The 13,789-nt window shown below is 46.1% G+C and overlaps 1 pseudogene; it reads left to right on the forward strand.

Annotated features, from left to right (window-relative positions):
* Nucleotides 1-2,828: 2,828 nt before the first annotated feature.
* Nucleotides 2,829-2,967, forward strand: LOC123073102 (uncharacterized; annotated as a pseudogene).
* Nucleotides 2,968-13,789: the final 10,822 nt, after the last annotated feature.

Here is a 13,789-nt window from a genome sequence, read left to right on the forward strand (position 1 = left end):
TTTAGTTCTGCACGAAATCCCCCTCCATTTGTCAGTTCCCGCGTCCATCCTATATTCAATTGATGTTTTGACCTGTGGTTGGTGCCATGAGTTTAGAACTTCAAAACAGTGTGCTATGGAACAGTACGTGGCTGTAATATGGGGCGCACAGTGTAACACCACATACAGTTTTTCACTACAATCGGCCGGGCAATACAGAAACAAGTTATTCTTGCAGCCATAGTTGGCGGCTGGGACAGCCATTCTTATAACTAATTGTGCGGCTCTAAATTAACCTTGGAAATTGACTCTGTTAAACGATAGGTTTGTAGAGAATGTATAGATAGAAATACGTGACAACATGTCACGTATGTGTTGTAACGCATACAATGTATTTGGTGCGGCAGGTTGTTAGCTAGATAGATCTTATCTTGGTATAGCTTGGAGTAGAGGTCAAGTTTAGAAACAACCTGCGCCATTCTTGTTGCAACAACCTGCGCCTTCTTGTAATCTATCATAACTATATAACATGCATGCGTCCCTCCCGAACAGCATATGCTTCTAGCCTCTCATTTTTTCATGGTAATCAGAGCAATCCTCAAGCTCATCCATGGCGGCGTCTTCAAGTTCCTTCCCCTCCTCGCTGTTCGTGCACGCCTCCACCGAGAAGCTCACCAAGGGCAATCAGGCTCTGTGGCGGGCGACCGTGCTCTCCTCCATCCGGGGAGTCCAGATGGCGAAGTACCTCGACGTTGAGCAGCCACCGCCGCCCATGCAGATCGACGTGACCTCCTCCGACGGCAAGACCACGGCGAGGGCGCCGAACCCTGACTTCCTGACCTGGTATGCGCAAGACACTACAGGAATCAACTATTTTGCCGACATGAAGCATCTTTGCCGTCAGCTAATCGTCGGGGCAGACGGCAAAGATTATTTCACCGTCAAGAAGCTGGCGACAAATGATGACTGTCGGCAAAGATTAGGATTGACTAACGGCAAAGAATGACTAACGGCAAATACATATTTTGCCGTCTGTAAAAAAACTGATGACGACAAAGACATATTTTGCCGTCTGTAAAAAAATGATGACAACAAAGACATATTTTGCCGTCTGTAAAAAAACCGATGACGGCAAAGACATATTTTGCCGTCTTTAAAAAAAATAATGACGGCAAAGACATATTTTGCCGTCTGTAAAAAACAGAGCAGACGGCAAAACAAGAAACACACCTCGCGGATCGATCTCTCGGATCGATGAGGTGGTAGGATCTTAGACGCACATCTCACCCACTCGGACGCACGCCCCCACCCACCCATTGACCCGCACGCGACCCCATGACTGCATCCGTCCCCACCCGACCAAACCAGTCGCTGCCCCCCACCCCACCCCGATCTTCTCTCTCCTTATCCCCCGGAGCGAGCTCCCTCTCTCTCTCTCGGACACATCTAAGCGTATTCCTCTCTCTGCACCTCGTCTCGCTTCGCCCCCAGCACCGGCGGCCCCGCCCCCAACGCCGGCAGCCCCAGCCTTGTGTGGCATCCCCGCAAGCCTCCGGCGGCCCCGCCCCCACCGCTGCTCCACCAACCAGCGGCCGCCCGTGTCCCTACCCCCATGGCGCCGTTGGCATGGGCGCTCCCCCACCGCCCCGAGCAGCCGCACGCGGGCAGCGAGGGCATCACCGGCGCTCCCCTGTTGCCCTGAGCCGCCGCACATGGCCGGCCCTGCTCTCCAGCACCACCGGCCCCGACCCCTTCCCCCTCTTCGCCCCGGCCCCCGTCGACCCGAGAAGCCGCCGGCGTCCGCAGCGCGATGCCCGGGTTTGCGCGCTGCTCGCCGTCGACAACCAGCAGGCGCCCGCCTCCGCCTCCGTTGCTCTCATGCGCCGCCACCTTCACGTGCCGCGGGATTCCGCCTCCTCCGTTCTCCCCTGCCGGCGGCGGGGCTTGGCATCGATGGAGTTGGCGGGGTCCGATGGATCCAGTGCCCAAACGAGGTTGGCGAGCTCCGGCGCGGCGGCGGACGGCTTTAGCTCCTCAGGCGTCCGTGGCGCGTCGGTGTACTCCGGATCGAACTATGTACCCTCGAGTGTAATCCGTTCGTGTGAAATTTGCTCATCTTGTTAAACGCAATAGTTTTGTGGATTAGCAAGTGACGATGAAAAGTTATGTATAGTGAAATTATTTCCTTCTTTATTGATTCTTGGAACAGCAGTGTGTATGGATATTGTGGTGTTCTTCGTCAGTTTGTTCCCCTCTGGACAGATTAGATATACTTTTTATTAAAAAAATCTTTGCCGTCTGGTATTTCCGCCGCAGACAGCAAAATATACGTTTGACTGACGGCAAAATACACGTTTGACTGACGGCAAAGACCGCGTGCTTTGCCGTCTGGTATTTCCACCGCAGACGGCAAATTTGTGGTAGGCTGACGGCAAAGACTTTGCCGTCTGCCTGATAAAAAGCTGACGGCAATGTACTCTTTGCCGATTTTGCCTTTGCCGTCACACTTTGCCGTCAGCCAGGTGACGGCAAAGTCTTTGCCGTCTGTATTTCAGCCTTTGCCGTCTGTACTTGCCTGACGGCAAACTGTCTGATTCCTGTAGTGAGACCAACAAGTTTTCTCATATCTTCTGACGACTCTTCCTCATGAGATAGCCATCCAGGTTACATCCTGTCATACCTCGACAGAGTTGTGGAACACGGTTGAGGGGATGCTTGCATCTCGCACCCGCTCTCAGACCACCAACATCCGGATCGCCCTCGCAAACTTCTAGATGGGCAACCTATCCATCACCGACTACGTCGGGAAGATCAGAACCCTCTGCGACGAACTGATCACTGCAGAGAAGAGGGTGGACAAGGAAGATATTATCTCTCACATCCTAGATGGACTTGACGAAGAGTTCGACCCTGTGGTTTCTGCCATGTGCTCCAGGGTAGAACCAGTCACCACAGCTGAGCTGTTTTCTCAGCTGCTCAGCTTCGAGACGAGGCTGAATCTCCGTGGTGGCGGATCGCCGTCATCTGCCAACGCTGCCACCCGAGGCCGCAGACAAGGCGGCGGCGGCGGCGGTGGTGACCGCGGCCGCAGACAAGCCGGCAATGGTGGTGACCGCGGCGGTCGTGGCTACTCCAAGCAAGGAGGCCGCAACAATGGACATGGCGGCGGGCACGGCGGCAACAACGGCAGCGGCGGAGGCAACTACAACAACCATGCCTCCGCTCCCAGGGTTCAGTGCCAAATCTGCGGGAAGATGGGCCATCCGGCATGAAAAGGCTGGAAACGCTATGATGAATCCTACCAAGCTGTGGAGGAGCAATCGGCGAATCTTGCAGCTCCACAGTATGGGGTGGACACCAACTGGTATCTCGACAGTGGTGCCACCGACCATATCACCGGCGACCTGGAGAAGCTAATCGTGCGCGACCGCTACAACGGCAACGAGCAAATCCACACCGCAAGCGGTTCAGGTATGGTTATTAAACACATTGGTCATTCGGCTATTCACACCCTAGACCGTGATCTCTATTTAAACAATATACTTCATGTACCTGAAGCCAACAAAAGTCTCATCTCTGCTAGTCGTCTCGCCATTGACAATAATACCTTTGTTGAAATTCATCCCTATTCTTTTTTGTAAAGGAACGGGGAATGAGGAAGGTACTCCTTCAAGGCAAGGGTAGACGAGGTCTCTACCCAGTAAGGCACACAGGCACCAGCGTCAATAAGCAAGTGACAAGTGCCACCAAGATATCTCCGGATAGGTGGCATCGATGCTTAGGACATCCATCTTCAGTTATTGTTAGCAAAGTCATTAGTCAGAATAATCTCCCGTGTGCTAGTGATTTCAATAAAGAGTCTGTATGTGACACCTGTCAAAGATGCAAAAATCACCAACTTCCTTATCCAAATTCAATAAGTGAGTCAAAGTTTCCTCTAGAACTCATGTTTTCCGATGTTTAGGGTCCTGCTGTTGAAACAGTACGAAGAAAGCAATATTATGTGAGTTTCATAGATGATTTCAGTAAATTTACATGGATATATCTTATAAAACACAAGTTTGAGGTGTTTCAGAAATTCCATGATTTCGAAATCTTGTAGAAAGACGGTTTGATCGCAAGATTCTTGCTCTCCAAACAGATTGGGGTGGGGAGTATGTGAAACTAAACTCCTTTTTCACCCGCATAGGCATATCTCACCATGTCTCTTGTCCTCACGCCCATCAACAGAATGGGTCAGCTGAGAGGAAACATCGACACATAGTTGAGGTAGGCTTGTCACTTCTTGCCCAAGCTTCTATGCCTTTGAAGTTTTGGGATGAAGCCTTCATTGCCGCAACCTATTTGATAAATAGGACTCCTAGCAAGGTTATCAACTTCGAAACACCTTTTGAACGACTCTTTCATGAAAAACCCAACTATTCTATTCTTCGCATATTTGGGTGTGCTTGCTGGCCCAATCTTCGACCCTAGAATAATCATAAACTCCAATTCCGATTGAAACAATTTGCTTTCCTTGGGTACAACAATCTCCACAAAGGTTTTAAGTGCCTTGATATCTCCACCGGACGTGTTTATACCTCTAGGGACGTTGTATTTGATGAAAACGTTTTTCCCTTTGCTACACTTCATCCTAACGCCGGTGCACGTTTACGTGCTGAGATCCTTTTTCTTTCCCCAGACCTATTAAATCCTACTGATCAAGGGGGTGAAAACACTGTTGATGATCATTTGTTTAATAACCCTAACCATAATGGAGACAACGGTGAAAAAATGGCACTCCAAACTGTGATTTTATGCAGCAACAGAGAACTCCTGGCGGCGTGGGACACAAGGCAGATATGCCTGCGGGCGTTAATCCCGCGAGATACGGTGTCGGCAAGCAGGCTGACGCGGCGACGGATCCCCAGGCGGATCCCCTGACGCCACCTGCCTCCCTTGGAGACCGGTCAGGTGGGCCGGCTAATGATTGGTCGGGAGGACCCGATGTCCCCTCGCCCTCCTCTGGTGCGCGCCACGCGTCAGGCTTCGGTACGAGAGGGCCAGGCGTGCCTTCGTCGTCACGTGCAGTGGGCGGCGTGTCGCCTGGTCCACCTGCGTGCTCCCCAAGCCCAGGCAACATGTCACCTGTGCCCGTTCGCGTTTCGAGCATGGTAGACGAGGAGGATTCGCCCATAGACGCTTCATTGGATGGAGGCGGGCCGAGATCTTCTGCGGCTGTTGATCCAGTACATGATGACACACCAGCACGTATGACTACACGTGCACAAAGAGGTATTTTGAAACCATCAAAGTTTAAAGATGGAACGGTAAGGTATGACAAGAATTTCAAGTTTGCAAATTTTGCCTCCACTGGTGAACCAGAAAGTTTAACAGAGGTGTTGAGTAATCGTGATTGGAAAAATGCTATGAATATAGAATATGATGCACTCATGAGAAACAAGACTTGGCACTTAGTTCCCTCTAAGCAAGGGAGGAATGTAATAGATTGTAAGTGGGTGTACAAGGTCAAAATAAAATCCGATGGCACAATAGACAGGTACAAGGCTAGACTAGTGGCTAAAGGTTTCAAGCAACGCTATGGTATTGATTATGAAGATACATTTAGTCCAGTTGTTAAGGCTGCTACTATCAGACTTGTTCTGTCTATTGCTGTTTCCAGGGATTGGAGTCTTCGTCAATTGGATGTTCAGAATGCGTTTCTACATGGCGTTCTCGAGGAAGAGGTTTATATGCGGCAGCCACCCAGATTTGAGGATGGCTCAAAACCGCACCATATATGTAAGTTGGACAAGGCCTTGTATGGTTTAAAGTAGGCATCCAGAGCCTGGTATTCAAAACTGAGCATGAAGCTTCAACAACTTGGTTTTCGAGCCTCTAGAGGAGATACTTCACTGTTCTTCTTCAAGAAAGGGAAGGTGATCATTTATATGTTAATTTATGTTGATGATATAATTGTTGCCAGTTCATCTCAAGATGCTACCTTGGCCTTGTTAAGAAACTTGAGAAGTGAGTTTGCACTCAAGGACCTGGGAGAGTTGCATTATTTTCTAGGCATTGAAGTTAGAAAGATGCATGATGGTATTATGTTGGACTCAAGAAAAATATGCCAAAGATATAATCAAGCGTGTAGGCATGAAGTATTGTAAGCCTTCCAAAACACCTATGTCAACTACTGATAAGCTGTCATTGCATGAAGCGAAAATACTAAGTTCAGAAGAAGGGACTAAGTATAGGAGCATAGTTGGTGCACTTCAGTACTTAACTCTGACTAGACCTGATATATCTTTTGCTGTAAACAAAGGTTTTCAATTCTTACATGCTCCTACTTCTGTACATTGGACAACAGTAAAAAGGATATTAAGATATATTTAGGGAAGTTCTGGAATAGGGCTAAAATTGTGTAGATCTCCATCAACTGCAATAAGTGCATTTTTTGATGCAGACTGGGTTGGTTGCCCAGATGACAGGAGGTCTACTGGAGGTTTTGTTGTTTTTCTTGGGTCTAATCTTATATCTTGGAATGCAAAGAAACAAGCAACAGTGTCACATTCCAGTACTGAGGCAGAATACGAGTCACTGGCTAATGCAACTGCTGAGGTAATGTGGATAGAAACCCTACTTGATGAATTGGGCATTGGAAGATCACATGTGTCACAACTTTGGTGTGACACTCTGGGTGCAACTTATCTTTTTGCAAATCATGTATTTCATGCAAGAACAAAGCATATAGAAATTGACTATCATTTTGTTCGTGAAAGAGTAGCACAAAAACTACTAGAAATATAGTTCATTCCAACAGAAGATCAAGTTGCTGATGGCTTCACTAAGCCTCTACAAGTTTGACAGTTCCAAGCCTTCAAGAACAATCTGAACCTTGACATGTTAAGATTGAGGGAGTATGTTAAACGACAGGTTTGTAGAGAATGTATAGATAGAAATACGTGACAACATGTCACGTATGTGTTGTAATGCATACAATGTATTTGGCGCCGCAGGTTGTTAGCTAGATAGATCTTATCTTGGTATAGCTTGGAGTAGAGGTCAAGTTTAATTTAGCAACAACCTGCGCCTTATTGTAGCAAAAACCTGCGCCTTCTTGTAATCTGTCATGACTATATAACATGCATGCGTCCCTGCCGAACATCATACGCTTCTAGCCTCTCATTGTCTCAGACTCGACTTCCTATCACGTCCAGTAGATAACAATTTTCAATTTTAGAGTCAAATACATGAACCGGATGACCAGTCTAATACACTGCAGCATGGATTATGATTGCTATGTATCCATATGGAATTGTTTCTTCAAAATTAACACTCGAACCTTATGTTTGCCAAACCATGCCCGAAGAGTAAATCAGTTTGGGTCTCCAAAACTTCTCCAGGGCTCTAAGGAGCTCGAACTAAAAAAATTAAAACTTATTTATGTGTTTCAAAAAATCAAATTATTTTTTCTTGGATGAATGTATATGTAAAATTATAATCGCTCCATCCAGAATAAGTGTCTCAACCTTAGTATAACTTTGTACTAAAGTTAGTGCAAAGTTGAGACACTTATTTTGGGATGGAGGGAGTAGTAAATGATATATATTGAATTTTTAAGGTAATAGCTCATTCCCTAATTGAACAATCAAAAACATAGAGATGCAGGTCATGGATCTACTTGGTGAAGAAGTATTATTAAGCTGATCCATGAATAGAAGGCAATTGTTGAACCTAAAGTAGGAAATCGAGAGACAGTCATGATCTGGCACGACAACGCGTTTAATGGCATTCTCAAACACAAATATCCAAAGCTCTTCTCCTTCAGTTTGAATGAACATATTTTTGCCAAAGATCTAGTGCTGCATGATAATCCTGTTGAGCATTTCACACTCCCCTATCTACTCAGGCTTACCAACAATACCACCAGCTTGTCAATACCTTGCATAACGCTCGTTATCCCTGGCAGGCTTCAGGCTTCTCCTCAACAAAGATGTATAAACATTTGCAAAAACAGGAGATTGCCCCTTGAAAGTGCGTTATATCGACTAGAGGGGGGGGGTGAATAGGCAATTTTTATGAATTCTTCACTGAGGAATTTGCTGGAGAGGAAATTCCCAAATGAAGAACTACTTGCAGCGGAATAAGTACTCAAAAGTAAACATAGAAGAACACAAGCATAGTCATCATGATGAAATGAAGACAAGCAGAGAGTACAGAAAGCGTAAGCACAGGATAACACAGGATGAAGACGGACAGACTGAAGAAATTGAACTGAGGAAATTGAGAAAGTCTTCAGTCAAAGTCTTCAAACAGATATGAACAAGCACACAACAACAGAAATGAGGAAATGAAAGAGTTCAGGAAAAAGAACCAGTAAGCTTGGTGAAGACAATGATTTGGTAGACCAGTTCCAACTGCTGTCTCAGTTGTACGTCTGATTGGAGTGGGTGAGTATTTAAACTCGAGGACACACAGACCTCGCCCAATCACTCATGGTAAGTCTTCAGGTGACTTACAAACCTTCACAAACTAGGTCACTCGGTGATCCACAATTCCTCTTGGATGCTCTAGACCATGACGGCTAACCGTCTGGAAGAAGCACAGTCTTCAGAGGTAACAAGCGTCGGATCCACACATGATCAATCTCTTCAGTGATGCTCAATCACTTTGGGTTGTAGGTGTGTTGGGTTTGGGTTTTCCTCACTTGATGATTTTCGCTCAAAGTCCCCGTAGGATGGGATGCTCTCAAATGACAAGTGTTAGTTTCTCTCGGAGCAGCCAACCAGCTATGGTTGTAGGGGGCGGCTATTTATAGACTAGGGAACAGCCCGACATGATAAGACATAAATGCCCTTCAATGATATGACCATTAGGTGGGTAGATATTTTGGGACAGCTGGCGCATAGCATAGCATTGGTCGAAATTTTGACTCTCAAATTCCTCAGGCCTATCATGTTCCTCACTGTGTAGGCAATCTGCACTGGCGAATTCCTAACTCCTCAGTCAGAACAAATTCCTCAGTGACCAGAAGAACTTCGTCTCTGTCACCGAAGAAATTGACTGAACCGTATGAGATTTCCAATGGCTTCACTCAAAGGGTTGGTAGGTGTAGGAATTTGCTTTTGAAGAAATGCACACTTGAAGAGTATAATCATGGAGATCTCCCCCTACATCTTGTAATTCATACACGTATTTGACATATAATATGAAGAATTTGAAATGCATGATGAAATGTGGTGACTGATGTAATTCAGCATGCGTGCATTGACATTAGTGAGGAATAAGCATGCAGAAGAACTCAGCAAAAGTATCAGCCCACCATAGAGTTTAAGTTTACAACTCGGTCCAGCAAAGTCATCAGAAGAACGAGAGTTGTAACTTAGCAACAAAATTCCCATATAAGATAGATCCGCTTGAAGACTAACTCAAATTTCTCCCCCTTTGTCATCGAATGACCAAAGGGGTTCAAAATGAGTACTAACACCCCTGAAGAATATCATGATGATGGAGCAGCCAGCGTTGTTGGGGTCTTGTGTCATTGTAGGGCCTGCTGCAGTGTCGTCCAAGTCTTCATACTCGTCCGTGTCGCGTGATGAAGAAGATGAACTGGCGACCAAGGAAGGAACCTTGACCTTCTTGAATCTCTTCGGTGGAGGAGCAGACCAGTCAAAATCTTCCTTGAAACCCATTTGCTTCAGATCTTCTTCACCATAGAGATGTGACAGAATAGCCTAGGTGCGATCGAAGACTTCATGGAGGTAGTAATGGTTTTTCTTCACTGCATTATGTGTAGAAGTCATGTTGTGAAGAATAGAGCCAAACTGAAGCTTAACCCATTTGTGGTTTCGATCCACCTTCTGGTGAAGACTAAGAAGCAGCTCATGGTCAGTCATCACACGAGGAGCAGTGGCTTGAGGATTTGGCTTGGATGCATTGGCAGCAGAATCATGAGTGGAAGAATCATCATTGGTGGAATAAGATGCAGCTTTGCGGAACTGATCATCCAATGGAAGAATGCCTTCATCAATAACAGCTGGTCCCTTGCACTTCTCATCAGCTGAGGTATATGTCCGCTTGAGGACTTCAATCAGTGGCAAGTAGCTGAGGTGATTCTGAAAGTCAGATTTGTAGTTGAGTGAAGACCTTGTTATGAGGAATCTCATAATCCAAGGAGCATAAGGCTTCAGCTCAAACGGTGAAAGTGCAACATTTGCCAGAGTCCTCATGAAGAAATCATGATAATTGATAGGGATGCCATGTATGATGTTGAATAGCATATTCTTCATGATGCCAACAATTTCCTCATCGTATGAGTCGTGGCCTTTGATAGGACTCATAGTCTCCGTCAAAATGCGATAGACGGTTGTTGGCACATACAGCAATTCCTTCACAAGGAATTTGGTCCTTGGGGCTTGACCAGGCTTCAGAGGCTTCATGAGCACTTGCATGTAATGAGCATTGAGTTCATGCTCTTGGTACAAACAACGAGCACCTTCAAGTTGAGGACTGATTGGCAGGGCATGAAGTAATTCAGAGGCCGGTGCCTTGTAATTAGTGTTTTCAGTCATCCAGTCCAACACCCAAGTGTTGATATCATCAGCATCACCTATGATGTGCTGCGTTGCATAGAACTTAAGAATAAGCTCTTCATTCCAATCAACAATGTCTGAGCAAAAGTTTAGCAAGCCTGCATCATGAAGCATACCGAGGACTTGAGAGAAGCAAAGCATTGATTCCATGTCTACGTGAGGAATATGCTCAGACATTGGCCTGGCTGGCAATCCAGAAACGCTTCCTTCTAAGACGAGCATTGTCATAAGGATTGAATTCAGTGAAGAAATCATGCTCGCCGAAGAAGTCATCAGCCTTAAATTTCTGCTTCTTTGAGAAGGGATCCTTTGGCTTGGGCTCAGGAGTGTCAGTCAATTGCATCACCACCTCAGGAATCACAATCTCAGGATCCATAGACTGAAGAATTTTAGGCTCTTCTTCAGCCGCGGCCTGGGTCTCCAATTCTTCATTTGCATTTTCTTCAGCACTAGTGGCTGGAATTTCTTCATGGACAAATGGGGTTGCATGAGGTTCTTCAGATCCCATTTGTACTTCAGCAACAGCAGGGGACTGAGGAACTGCTTGAAGTAGACTGAACATTGGAGAGTTGGGGTGCTGACTTTCCCAAAAGTCATCATTCAGCACAGGTGTGGTACAGCCAATGTCCACATCCTCATCTTCTATTTCTTCAACGCCAGCCTCTTTAGCAGTGAATTGAGGCATAGGCGAGGAGACAACCGGTGTTGAAGGGATTGCATCCACTTCAATTTCTTCATCCAACTGCTCTGACGAAGCAGCAGAAGGGTTCTCTTCATCAGATTCACTTGGAATCACATAATCTTCACCAAAAGGAACAAGGTCCTTTGATGGCATGAATGATATAGGAACGACATCAATTGGGTTGTTAATTGAGCTTGTTAAAGGATTCATCTTCTTTTGAGCTGAAGAATCTGATGAAGTTGATGCCTTCCTTTTCTTCACAGCTACACGCTCTGTAACCTTGGTCTTCTTCGCATGTGATGTAGATGGAAGTATCGGAGTTGGTGTAGGCACAGGAGGAGCAGAGGAATTTGGTTCAGTTTCTTCAGGAGCAACTGATGCAATTGCCCTGACTTCTTCACTTTCTTCAGGCGCAGCACTAGTGGATGCCCTGGCAATTTCTTCGGCGACTAGAATGCAGTCATCAGCCCTGGTACTTTCATTTTCTTCAGCATCCTGATTGTCATCAGCGGTGCTGGCATGTTCTTCAGTAGGCTGAGCATATGCTTCAGCCAGAGTGACTTCAGTGTGCATAGGAGCAGCAACACTTGAAGTGAATGTCTTTGTCAGCTTGACGAACCGGACCTTGGCGCCCTTCCAATCAGCATAGTAGCGATTGCATTCATCACTCAGTTTCTTGATCTCAGCTTGCAAGGCAATGAGTTGATTAGGGGTAAGAGTGAGGACATTGTCCTTTAGGTAGAGCTGCTTCTTGTACTGCGCTTTCTTTAGTCTTCTTCGTTCTTCAAATTGCCACTTCTCTTCTTAAATGAAGGCAGTCAGAACATGACTTTGACTAGGAGTGAGGGTCATCTCCGGCAAAGGCGTGTTTGGGTCCTTGTGCCATAAATCGATGAAGACTAGGATCAACTTTGGATCCAGTAGCATTGGCACATTGCTGCCTTTGGCTCTAGCGGTCCTGGCCTGCCTGTCTATGATGATTTCGGAAAGTTCTTCATCATCAGCCTCATCGTCATCAGAGGGCACTTGAAAGGCGACCTGCTTCTTGTGAGGACTTGGTCGAAGGCCTCGTCCAGCAGTGGCCTTTTTCTTCAGCAGAGAGGGGCCAGTTGAGGAATTTGGTGTAGCTGAGGAACTTGCAGATGCTCCTGAGGCAATTGAGATGCCTGTAGTCCTTTGGCACGTGGCGAGATGCACAGGTGCAGAGGATTTAGTCGGAGCAGTTGAAGACTTTGTCGGAGGAGCTGAGGACTTTGAAGGAGGTGCAACAGTTTGAGGAATTTGCCGTGAAGGCTTTTAAGAATCTGGCCGTGAGGGCATTGCTGAGGAACTTGGCCGTGAAGGCATTAAGGGTGAAGCACTTGGCTTGTGAGCTGGCTTATTAGGCATCGCCTTCTTCGGCTTGCTTGCAGAGGCCTCGGCCATGGTAGCAGCAGCAGCAGAGTCGTCATTAAATTTCCTCACTGCTTCCTTTGCTTGTTTGGCCAGTTTGGCCTGGCGCTTTGCCCATTCATCAGGATAATCCTCACCGCGTGATGTCTACTACACAACCTTCTTCTTGTAGACGTTGTTGGGCCTGCAAGTGCATAGGTTTGTAGGACAGTAGCAAATTTCCCTCAAGTGGATGACCTAAGGTTTATCAATCCATGGGAGGCATAGGATGAAGATGGTCTCTCTCAAACAACCCTGCAACCAAATAACAAAGAGTCTCTTGTGTCCTCAACACACACAATACAATGGTAAATTGTATAGGTGCACTAGTTCGGCGAAGAGATGGTGATACAAGTGCAATATGGATGGCAGATAAAGGTATTTGTAATCTGAAAATATAAAAACAGCAAGGTAACTAATGATAAAAGTGAGCGTAAACGGTATTGCAATAGTAGGAAACAAGGCATAGGGTTCATACTTTCACTAGTGCAAGTTCTCTCAACAATAATAACATAGATAGATCATATAACAACCCCTCAACATGCAACAAAGAGTCACTCCAAAGCCACTAATAGCGGAGAACAAACAAAGAGATTATGGTAGGGTACGAAACCACCTCAAAGTTATTCTTTCGGATCGATCTATTCAAGAGTGCGTACTAGAATAACACCTTAAGACACAAATGAACCAAAACCCTAATGTCACCTATATACTCCATTGTCACCTCAAGTATCCGTGGGCGTGATTATACGATATGCATCACACAATCTCAGATTCATCTATTCAACCAACACAAAAGTACTTCAAAGAGTGCCCCAAAGTTTCTACCGGAGAGTCAAGACAAAAACATGTGCCAACCCCTATGCATAGGTTCATGGGCGGAACCCGCAAGTTGGTCACCAAAACATACATCAAGTGGCACGTGAAATCCCATTGTCACCATAGATAAGCACGGCAAGACATACATCAAGTGTTCTCAAATCATTAAAGACTCAATCCGATAAGATAACTTCAAGAGGAAAACTCAATTCATCACAAGAGAGTAGAGGGGGAGAAACAACATAAGATCCAACTATAATAGCAAAGCTCGCGATACATCAAGATCGTGCCATAGAGAGAACAC

This window comes from Triticum aestivum, chromosome 3B (genome assembly GCF_018294505.1).
Source record: "Triticum aestivum cultivar Chinese Spring chromosome 3B, IWGSC CS RefSeq v2.1, whole genome shotgun sequence".
NCBI lineage: Eukaryota > Viridiplantae > Streptophyta > Magnoliopsida > Poales > Poaceae > Triticum > Triticum aestivum.